Source organism: Phoenix dactylifera, chromosome 4 (genome assembly GCF_009389715.1).
Source record: "Phoenix dactylifera cultivar Barhee BC4 chromosome 4, palm_55x_up_171113_PBpolish2nd_filt_p, whole genome shotgun sequence".
Taxonomy (NCBI): Eukaryota; Viridiplantae; Streptophyta; class Magnoliopsida; order Arecales; family Arecaceae; genus Phoenix; species Phoenix dactylifera.
The window spans coordinates 28,010,711-28,021,749 of record NC_052395.1 but is presented as its reverse complement, the minus strand read 5'-3'; positions in this window follow the sequence as shown (position 1 = coordinate 28,021,749).

Here is an 11,039-nt window from a genome sequence, read left to right as displayed (position 1 = left end):
GCGCTGACGGAGGGAGACGTTTCCGGCCCGCGCGTCCAGCGCTGACGGGGGATTGCCCTCACGGTTTTGTCCCACAAAAGGGCCCTCGTGAGGAAAAGGCTTCGCCTCCTCATTATAAGGCACGGAACCTTTCCGCTCTAGCCGATGTGGGACTAAATTCAAGGCCCCCTCCCCCCCACAACATAGCCCCCCCAGCGGGAAGGTTCCGGCCAGGTTTTACCCCAACGGGCCCCCCCACAGTCCTGGAGGGTAGTCAATGGAGAGAGGAGGCTGGCCCTTCCTCTAGCGCCATCTGTTGCGGGATTTTTACCCCCCGGCAACAGCCTTAGTCCCAACCGAGCCGAGCAGAAAGAGACCGCGTCCCCCACGAGGTATTGTCCGCTTTGGGCGCTCCGGTCCGCGCGTCCAGCGCTGACGGAGGGAGACGTTTCCGGCCCGCGCGTCCAGCGCTGACGGGGGATTGCCCTCACGATTTTGTCCCACAAAGGGCCCTCGTGAGGAAAAGGCTTCGCCCTCCTCATTATAAGGCACGGAACCTTTCCGCTCTAGCCGATGTGGGACTAAATTCAAGGCCCCCTCCCCCAGCATTTTCCTTTAACTGTATGTGGGATATTTTTCCACATCTTAGAGTCAAACCTCTGCATAGCATCCATATAGGTGATCGGATCCTCATTGTTCTCATCGAGCTCAATAGGATCCGCGTCATGGATCAAGAAACCGTAGTATCTATCCACTTGACGCGGTACTCTACCAGATCGCCTTAATGGTGCTTCTACATTGGGCTCCGGGTTTGATCTAATCAAAACCGATTCTGTGGGTTCAGTAGATTGTGTTAAATCTCCACCTGCTGAACTTCACTAAGTTCAACCTTAGAGGCAACAATTCCTTCACCAAGGAATTCCTTTTCCAAAAATGTTGCCTTAAGTCCTACGAACACCTTTTGTTCATTAGGAAGGTAAAAGTAATAACCCTAGTTTGCTTGGGTACCCTACAAAATAACACTTATCGGACCTAGGACCCAGTTTGTCAGTTTGAGAACGTTTAACATAAGCCGGACATCCCCAAATCCTAAGGTATGAAAGTGTCGGCTTACGCCCAGTCCATATCTCATATGGAGTCTTCTCAACAGACTTACTTGGAATCTTATTTAGTATTATACACGCAGACTCTAAAGCATAACCCCAAAAAGATAGAGGCAGACTAGTAAACCCCATCATGGATCGAACCATGTCTAACAGAGTTCGATTCCTCCTTTCGGATACACCATTATGCTGAGGTGTTCCTGGAGGGGTCCATTGTGAGAGAATCCCATTCTCCTCTAGATAAGTCAAGAAATCACCGGAAAGGTATTCTCCTCCTCGGTCTGACCGAAGGATCTTAATACTCTTTCCAGTCTGTTTTTCTACTTCATTACGAAATCGTTTGAACATTTCAAATGATTCTGACTTATGCTTCATCAGATAGACATACCCATACCTGGATAGGTCATCTGTGAAGGTTATGAAGTAGGCATAATCACCTTTGGCACTTATGTTCATAGGTCCACATACATCAGTATGTATGAGGCCAAGAACATCGCAGGCTCGTTCACCCTTGCCAGAAAAAGGTGACTTGGTCATTTTACCCAGTAGACAGGATTCACAAGTTGGCAATGATTCACAATCATTGATTTCTAAAATGCCTTGTTGGGCTAACCTGTTTATCCTGTTTTTGTTTATATGACCAAGCCGGCAATGCCATAAATAGGTTTCATTGACTTTATCTAATTTAGGGCGTTTATTAGAGGTGTACATTACATTCACAGGCAATGATAGAGTATAAATGCCATATTTCATTTGTCCACTGAAAATTTTAGTATCATTCAAAATGATATCACAAAATCTTTCATTTATATAAAAGGTATAACCATTCTTGGCCAAAAAGCCTACAGAGATGACATTCATCAAGAATGCTGGACAAAAGTGACAATCATCTAACATAACTACTCCAGACTCAAAAAACAACTCAATGACTCCTAAAGCTAGGACTGGAACAGATCTTCCATCACCAACATTTAGGAATCGATCGCCGTTCTTGAATCTTCTACTTACTTGAAGTCCCTGCAAAGAATTGCAAATATTAATTGGACTTTCGGTATCCAATACCCAGGTAGTAGAATCATAAACAGAAAAATTACAAGGTGTTATCATATAATTACCTTGTGCAGCAACTGTTTGCTGCATTTTCTTCTTTGGCCTGTTTGGATCAAGGGACGCTAAATAAGCCGGACAGTTCCGCTTCCAGTGACCCTGCTTCTTGCAGAAGAAGCATTCTGCCTTACTCTGATCAGATTTCTGCTTCATAGTCTGTTTGGGCTTAGAGACCCCAGCACGAGCTTTCTGCACCTTCTTCTTCTTTCCTTTCTTAAAGGAAGAAGTCCTGCAGAAGTCCCACCTACCACATTCACCGACTCCTTTTTGAGTTGGTGATCCTTCTCATAGGTCTGCAGTAAACCTAGCAAACCATGATAGGATACTTCAGGTTTAGTCATTCTATAATGACTAAGGAAGGTCAGGTAGGACTTGGGAAGTGAATTCAAAATGGCATCCTTGCTCAATTGCTCGTGCAAAGGAAAGCCAAGTTTACTTAGGCGATCAATTTGTTCGACCATGTACAATACATGATCGGTGACCGATGCCCCTTCCCTCATGCGGGCATTGAATATAGCGCAGGAGGTCTTATGTCGTTCAACATCATCAGGTGTGCCGAAAGACTCCTTCAACATTTGAAGGATTTCCACTGGTTGCGCTTCCTCGAATTTACGACAAAACTCGTCATTCATCGAGGCCCTCATGATGCAACGCACTGTAGTGCGATCGTTGAGCCACTTCTGATAAGCGTCTCTGATTGCACGTGGTGCATTGGCTGCAGGTTCCTCAGGTGCAGGATCCGATATCACATACAGGATCCGCTCATGCTCTAATACTATTTTCATCTTTCGATACCAGCTATCGAAGTTAGGTCCATTAAGCTTATCATTGTCTAATAGTGTTCGGAGGGATAATGAGTTAGCCATATTTGAAAGAAAAAACCAGAGCTAATTAGTATATGATTTATTTTAATTCTAAAGACTTGGACTTCAGTCTAAAGATTTCTCCCACTATTTTAGTCAAATTTTTAGCCTCTACCTTTAATTCGAGGAATTACTTTAATTCCTTAGCGGGTACTAGAATCCACATGGACTGTATACAGGCCCGAGGAAAGCTCGGCCAACCCATATGCATCTAAGGGTAGGTACATTACCAATTATTTCTCTAAATAATTTCTAGTATTTATTTTGCCCCAGGTGGAGACCTATAAAGCCCGTTTGGTTGCCAAGGGTATCGTCAACGTTATGGTATCGATTATGACGAGACTTTTTCCCCTGTGGCAATGCTAAAATCTATTCGGATCATGCTAGCTATAGCAGCATATATGGATTATGAATCTGACAAATGGATGTGAAAACAGCTTTTCTAAATGGAGAGCTGGAAGAAGAGGTGTTATGATACAACCTGAGGGTTTCATATCCACAGACGAGTCCAAAGTATGCAAGCTACAAAGTCCATTTATGGACTTAAGCAAGCTTCTCGAAGTTGGAACATACGTTTCGATAAAACTATCAAAACGTATGGCTTCGTTAAGAACGAAGAAGAACCTTGTGTTTACAAGTGGGCTAACGGTTCAGTGATCACATTCCTTGTCTTGTATGTGGATGACATTCTCTTAATTGGGAATGACATTCCTGCATTACAAAATGTGAAACTCTGGCTGTCATCACAGTTCTCCATGAAGGATCTGGAGAAGCATCCTACATCCTAGGGATGAAAATCTATAGAGATAGATCTAAGAGGTGCTTGGATTATCCCAAATCCACGTACATCGACACTATGTTGAAGCGGTTCAACCATGGAGCATTCAAGAAGGGCTATCTTCCGATAGGCCAAGGAATTTCTCCTCTCTAAGAAAGATTGTCCGACAACTTCCGAAGAAAGAGAGCGTATGAGTAGAATCCCATATGCTTCTGCAGTAGGTTCTATCATGTACGCCATGACATGTACAAGACCGGACGTTGCTTACTCACAAGCAGTAGCGAGTAGGTATCAGTCTAATCCGGGTGAGAAACCATTGGAAGGTGGTGAAAACCATCCTTAAGTATTTGAGAAATACTAAGGACCAATGGTTAATCTATGGAGAATCCGACTTAAAACTTGTGGGGTTTACAGACTCTAGTTTTCAGTCAGACCATGATGATAGTAAGAGTATGTCAGGATTTGTGTTTACCCTGAATAGAGGAGCAGTCTGCTGGAAAAGTTCCAAGCAGCATTTCAGTAGCCGATTCCGTATGCGAAGCAGAGTATGTTGCTGCATCAGATGCGGCAAAGGAAGCTGTTTGGATCAAGAAGTTTGTAAATCAACTTGGTGTTGCTCCCTCAATCAATGGTCCAGTTCTTTTGTATTGTGACAATACTGGAGCCATTGCACAAGCAAAGGAGCCAAAGTCCCACCATAGAACCAAGCACATTCTGCGTCGCTACCACCTTGTACGAGAGATCGTGGAACGAGGTGACGTCAATCTTCAAAAGATCGATGGAAAGGAGAACCTAGCTGACCCATTCACTAAAGCCCTTTCTGTAAAGGAGTTCGATTATCACAAATCGAAGATGGGTATTAGATACTGTACAAATTGGCTTTAGTTCAAGTGGGAGTTGTTGGGAATTGTGTCCCAAAGCCAATTTTTATTGTAAGAATAATGTATATGTTTTATTTAATGAATAATAAAATCTATTCTGGCATTCTTTTCATCACAAGTGTTGCATCTTCAAATAGGAACTCCTGTGTATTGTGATGAAGTCCTTAGGACTAATTTAGTGGATAAAGGAGGTTTTATCATTTAGTCCTTAAATTGGTTCGCGACCGATTGACAAGCTATTAATTGGACAATAGCTATGTCAAGTATAGGTCGTTGTATGCCATTTAGTTGGTTGTCCTCTTAACCAAGGAGTGTGGAGACACTGGTATGGCATATAGGTGAGATGTAGGAGTACATCGTCACTGAACAGTGACTCACCTGTTGAGCACTCCACTGTCAGGAGTTAGCTCACAAAGCATATGGGCATAAGTATCCCTTAGACCTGAGACTATCACAGTGACTTGCAAGCAACTCACTGTACTTTGGCACTGAACGATCTGAATTTCTAATTCAGATATTGAAAAGTTGCTGGGTGCAGTCAAGTACTCGCGAAGTCTGTGTATGAGTCAAGAAGGGATTGACCGCTCCAGATTATAGGAGTTGATGTTTCGCTGTGTTTCAATTTAGTAAAACCTTGGCCAGGGTAAACCAAGTGATTGGTCACTTGAATTTAATTAATTGAAATACAATATGGATGACCGGACCAAAGTGTGATAGTTCACTTTAGGTCATCTTGAGCATCGTTGGTCAAAAGGATGAATTATGCGGTAACCATATGAATGGGTTCTTGAATGTTGCTTTGCATATTCGACCTATCCGGACATCGGGTATCATTGCTAGATGGTCACCTCGATTAGTGCATGGAGTGGTTCATGTACTACCGGCTTAGTGTTCGAACCTATCGGAGTCACGCACATAAGTCAAGTTAAGTAGGAAGGACTTGATCCAATTTAATTGAGAATTAAATTGTGGGTCATTTGAAATTTGGTTTTGTCTATGTTCAGCTAGCACTGAACATGAGGTACATACTGAATTTCATGGATGTGTATTTAATTATGTCTGTATTCTGGCTTAATCAAGTTTCAATTAATGTAATTGAAATTGATTTGGACTCATTTGTTGAGTTTGTTTTTGAATTGGATTCAAGATGAATGTAATTGGGCTTCAATGATGATTTTATTAGAATTTATTCCATATTTATGTCTAGTCCAAGTGTGACTTGGATTGATCCGAAAATTGAACTAATTGGAGTTCACATGAATCAGATTCATGTGGAATTTTTTCCGGATCCAAAACCTTTCAAATTGGTCTTCAATTTGGTTTAGAACCAATGATGGACCCAAGCCCATTTGATTCAGCCCATTTGAATTAACCCATTTAAGTCAAGTCTGGAAATTTACGTGTTTGCCCCTCAAATTGAATGACACGGTTTAGTTCTGGTTTCTTCCTCGGTCCATGGACCAATTTCTCTGCAAATATTCTCCCGTGGACCGCGTTCTTCCTTCTTCTTCCGAACACATCGAAGGCCGCTTGATCTTCCCTCTTTCGGCTACCATTTGAAGATCCGAAGAGACGTGTCTCTTCGGTTTTGAAACCTCTTTAACATAGGACTGATTTAATTGAAATCAAACGGTTAAAAAAATTCAATAAAATCATGAATCGTTTGGCGTTCACTCTTCCCTTTTGGCGTTTTCTCTTCCCTGGTTCAGTCTTGTCTTTGCCTATAAATAGGCTAGCTTTCTCTTCATTCTGTGCTAGAGATTTTATCTGGGGAGAGGGGAGATTCGTGATCTTTTGAGTAGCTTGAAAAGAGAGGAAAAGGAAACGGGAAGAAAGAGGAAAAGAAAGAAAAAGAAAAAGGGAAGAAGGAATTTTTGAAATTCTTTTCTTCCAGGGGTTTATTTGCAAAAGGGTTTTTGCACTATACAGACATCATCCTACCTTCCTGCATTTTTTGGCGTGCGTGTGAAGTAGAGGGTCCGTACATCCGGGCCTCGCATAGCACCAGATCCATCAGTACCAGATCCGGCACCAGATCCAGTTCCAGATCCAGTTCCCGATCCAGTACCAGATCTAGCATCTGATCCAGTATCTGATCCAGCACTTGGCCCTGTACCAGATTCTGTTCCTGAGTACCTTGACCATCTTCCGCTGCGGGATCGAGGTATGGTAAACATAATATAGTTATGTTATTTATTTATACCTGTTATAAATAAATAGATAAAATTTTAAAACTGATTTTCTGACCTGGCATCCGATTTTATCGGATTTTGCGGGATATTTTTCCTTCAATTGCATCGATGTGACCTGGCATCGATGTGGCCCTTTCCGCTATAACTGATTTTTCATGCCTGGCGTTCGATCCCGCAGCGGAAGATGGTCAAGGTACTCAGGAACAGAATCTGGTACAGGGCCAAGTGCTGGATCAGATACTGGATCAGATGCTAGATCTGGTACTGGATCGGGAACTGGATCTGGAACTGGATCTGGTGCCGGATCTGGTACTGATGGATCTGGTGCTATGCGAGGCCCGGATGTACGGACCCTTTACTTCACACGCACGCCAAGAAATGCAGGAAGGTAGGATGATGTCTGTATAGTGCAAAAACCCTTTTGCAAATAAACCCCTGGAAGAAAAGAATTTCAAAAAATTCCTTCTGCCCTTTTTCTTTTTCTTTCTTTTCCTCTTTCTTCCCGTTTCCTTTTCCTCTCTTTTCAAGCTACTCAAAAGATCACGAATCTCCCCTCTCCCCAGATAAAATCTCTAGCAAAGAATGAAGAGAACTCCAGCCTATTTATAGGCAAAGAAAAGGCTGAACCAGGGAAGAGAAAACGCCAAACGATTCATGATTTAATTAAATTTTTTGAACCGTTTGATTTCATTTAAATCAGCACTACATTAAAGAGTTTTGAAAACCGAAGAGACACGTCTCTTCGGATCTTCAAATGGTTGCAGGATGAGGAAGATCAAGCGGTCAATTTATGTGTTTCGAAGAAGGGAAAAACCGTGGTTCACGGGAGAACGTTTCAGCAGAAAAGTGGTTCACAGGCTTGTGTGGACCGAAGAAGAAACACAGGAAACGAGTCATTTAATTCAGGAGGGCATCTAAGTAAATTCCCAATTCAAATTGATTTTTCTTAAATGGTTTAATTCAAATGGGCTGAATTAAAATGGGCTTGGGTCCATTATTGGTTCTAAACCAAATTGAAGACCAATTTGAAAGATTTTGGATCCGAAAAAATTCCACATGAATCTGATTCATGTGAACTCCAATTAGTTCAATTTTCAGATCAATCCGAGTCACACTTGGACTAGAATAAATATGGAATAAATTCTAATAAAATCATCATGAAGCCCAATTACATTCATTTGAATCCAATTCAAAAACAAACTCAACAAATGAGTCCAAATCAATTTCAATTACATTAATTGAAACTTGATTAAGCCAGAATACAGACATAATTAAATACACATCCATGAAATTCAGTATGTACCTCATGTTCAGTGCTAGCTGAACATAGACAAAATCAAATCTCAAATGACCCACAATTTAATTCTCAATTAAATTGGATCAAGTCCTTCCTACTTAACTTGACTTGTGTGCGTGACTCCGATAGGTTCGAACACTAAGCCGGTAGTACATGAACCACTTCATGCACTAATCGAGGTGACCATCTAGCAATGATACCCGACGTCCGGATAGGTCGAATATGCAAAGCAACATTCAAGAACCTAGACGTATGGTTGTTGCATAATTCATCCCTATGACCTTCGATGCTCAAGATGACCTCAGAGAGGACTGTCGACCTCTGGGTCCGGTCATCCATAGTGTATTTCAAATAATCAAATCAAGTGACCCATCACTTGGTTTACCCTGGCCAAGGTTTTACTGAATTGAAATACAGTGAGACATCAACTCCTATAATCTGGAGCGGTCAATCCCATCTTGGCTCGTACACAGACTTCGCGAGTACTTGACTGCACCCAGCATCCTTCCGATCCCTGAATTAGAAATTCAGGTCATCCAGTGCCTAAGTACAGTGAGTTGCTTGCAAGTCACCGTGACAGTCTCAGGTCTAAGGGGTACTTATGCCCATACGCTTTGCGAGCTAACTCCCGACAGTAGAGTGCTACGCAGGTGAGTCACTGTTCAGTGATGATGTACTCCTACATCTCACCTGTATGCCATACAGTGTCTCCACACTTCTTGGTTTAAGAGGACAACCAACTAAATGACACACAACGACCTATACTTGACATAGCTATTGTCCAATTGACAGCTCATCATTTGGTCGCGAACTGGTTTAAGGACTAAATGATAAAACCTCTTTTATCCACTAAATTAGTCCTAAGGACTTCATCGCAATACACAGGAGTTCAATTTGAAGATGTAACACTTGTGATGAATAGAAAATTGCCAGAATAAATTTTTATTCATTTTAATAAAAAATATAAACATAATCCAATTTCTTACAATTAAAAATTGGCTTTGGGACACAATTCCCAACAACTCCCACTTGGACTAAAGCCAATTTGTACAGTATCTTATACCCATCTTCGATTTGTGATAATCGAACTCCTTTACAGAAAGGGCTTTAGTGAATGGGTCAGCTAGGTTCTCCTTTCCATCGATCTTCTGAAGATTGACGTCACCTCGTTCTACGATCTCTCGTACAAGGTGGTAGCGACGCAGAATGTGCTTGGTCCTGTGGTGAGACTTTGGCTCCTTTGCTTGTGCAATGGCTCCAGTATTGTCACAATACAAAAGAACTGGACCGTTGATTGAGGGAGCAACACCAAGTTGATTTACAAATTTCTTGATCCAAACAGCTTCCTTTGCCGCATCTGATGCAGCAACATACTCTGCTTCGCATACGGAATCGGCTACTGAATGCTGCTTGGAACTTTTCCAGCAGACTGCTCCTCCATTCAGGGTAAACACAAATCCTGACATACTCTTACTGTCATCATGGTCTGACTGAAAACTAGAGTCTGTAAACCCCACAAGTTTTAAGTCAGATTCTCCATAGATTAACCATTGGTCCTTAGTATTTCTTAAATACTTAAGGATGGTTTTCACCACCTTCCAATGGTTCTCACCCGGATTAGACTGATACCTACTCGCTACTGCTAGTGAGTAAGCAACGTCCGGTCTTGTACATGTCATGGCGTACATGATAGAACCTACTGCAGAAGCATATGGGATTCTACTCATACGCTCTCTTTCTTCGGAAGTTGTCGGACAATCTTTCTTAGAGAGAGAAATTCCTTGGCCTATCGGAAGATAGCCCTTCTTGGAATGCTCCATATTGAACCGCTTCAACATAGTGTCGATGTACGTGGATTGGGATAATCCAAGCAACCTCTTAGATCTATCTCTATAGATTTTCATCCCTAGGATGTAGGATGCTTCTCCCAGATCCTTCATGGAGAACTGTGATGACAGCCAGAGTTTCACATTTTGTAATGCAGGAATGTCATTCCCAATTAAGAGAATGTCATCCACATACAAGACAAGGAATGTGATCACTGAACCGTTAGTCCACTTGTAAACACAAGGTTCTTCTTCGTTCTTAACGAAGCCATATGTTTTGATAGTTTTATCGAAACGTATGTTCCAACTTCGAGAAGTTTGCTTAAGTCCATAAATGGACTTTTGTAGCTTGCATACTTTGGACTCGTCTGTGGATATGAAACCCTCAGGTTGTATCATATACACCTCTTCTTCCAGCTCTCCATTTAGAAAAGCTGTTTTCACATCCATTTGCCAGATTTCATAATCCATATATGCTGCTATAGCTAGCATGATCCGAATAGATTTTAGCATTGCCACAGGGGAAAAAGTCTCGTCATAATCGATACCATAACGTTGACGATACCCCTTGGCAACCAGACGGGCTTTATAGGTCTCCACCTTTCCGTCTGCGCCTCTCTTTCTTTTGAAGATCCATTTGCACCCTATGGGTTTTATCCCTTCGGGTGGATCAACTAGTGTCCATACACTATTGATTTCCATGGATTCCATTTCGGATCTCATGGCGTTAAGCCATAACTCAGAGTCGGACCTCTGCATAGCATCCATATAGGTGATCGGATCCTCATTATTCTCATCGAGCTCAATGGGATCTGCGTCTTGGACCAAGAAACCATAGTATCTATCCACTTGACGCAGTACTCTACCTGATCGCCTTAATGGTGCTTCTACATTGGGCTCCGGGTTTGATCTAATTGAATCCGGTTTTGTGGGTTCAGTAGATTGTGTTAAATTTTTTACCTGTTGAACTTCACTAAGTTCAACCTTAGAGGCAACAATTCCTTCACTAAGGA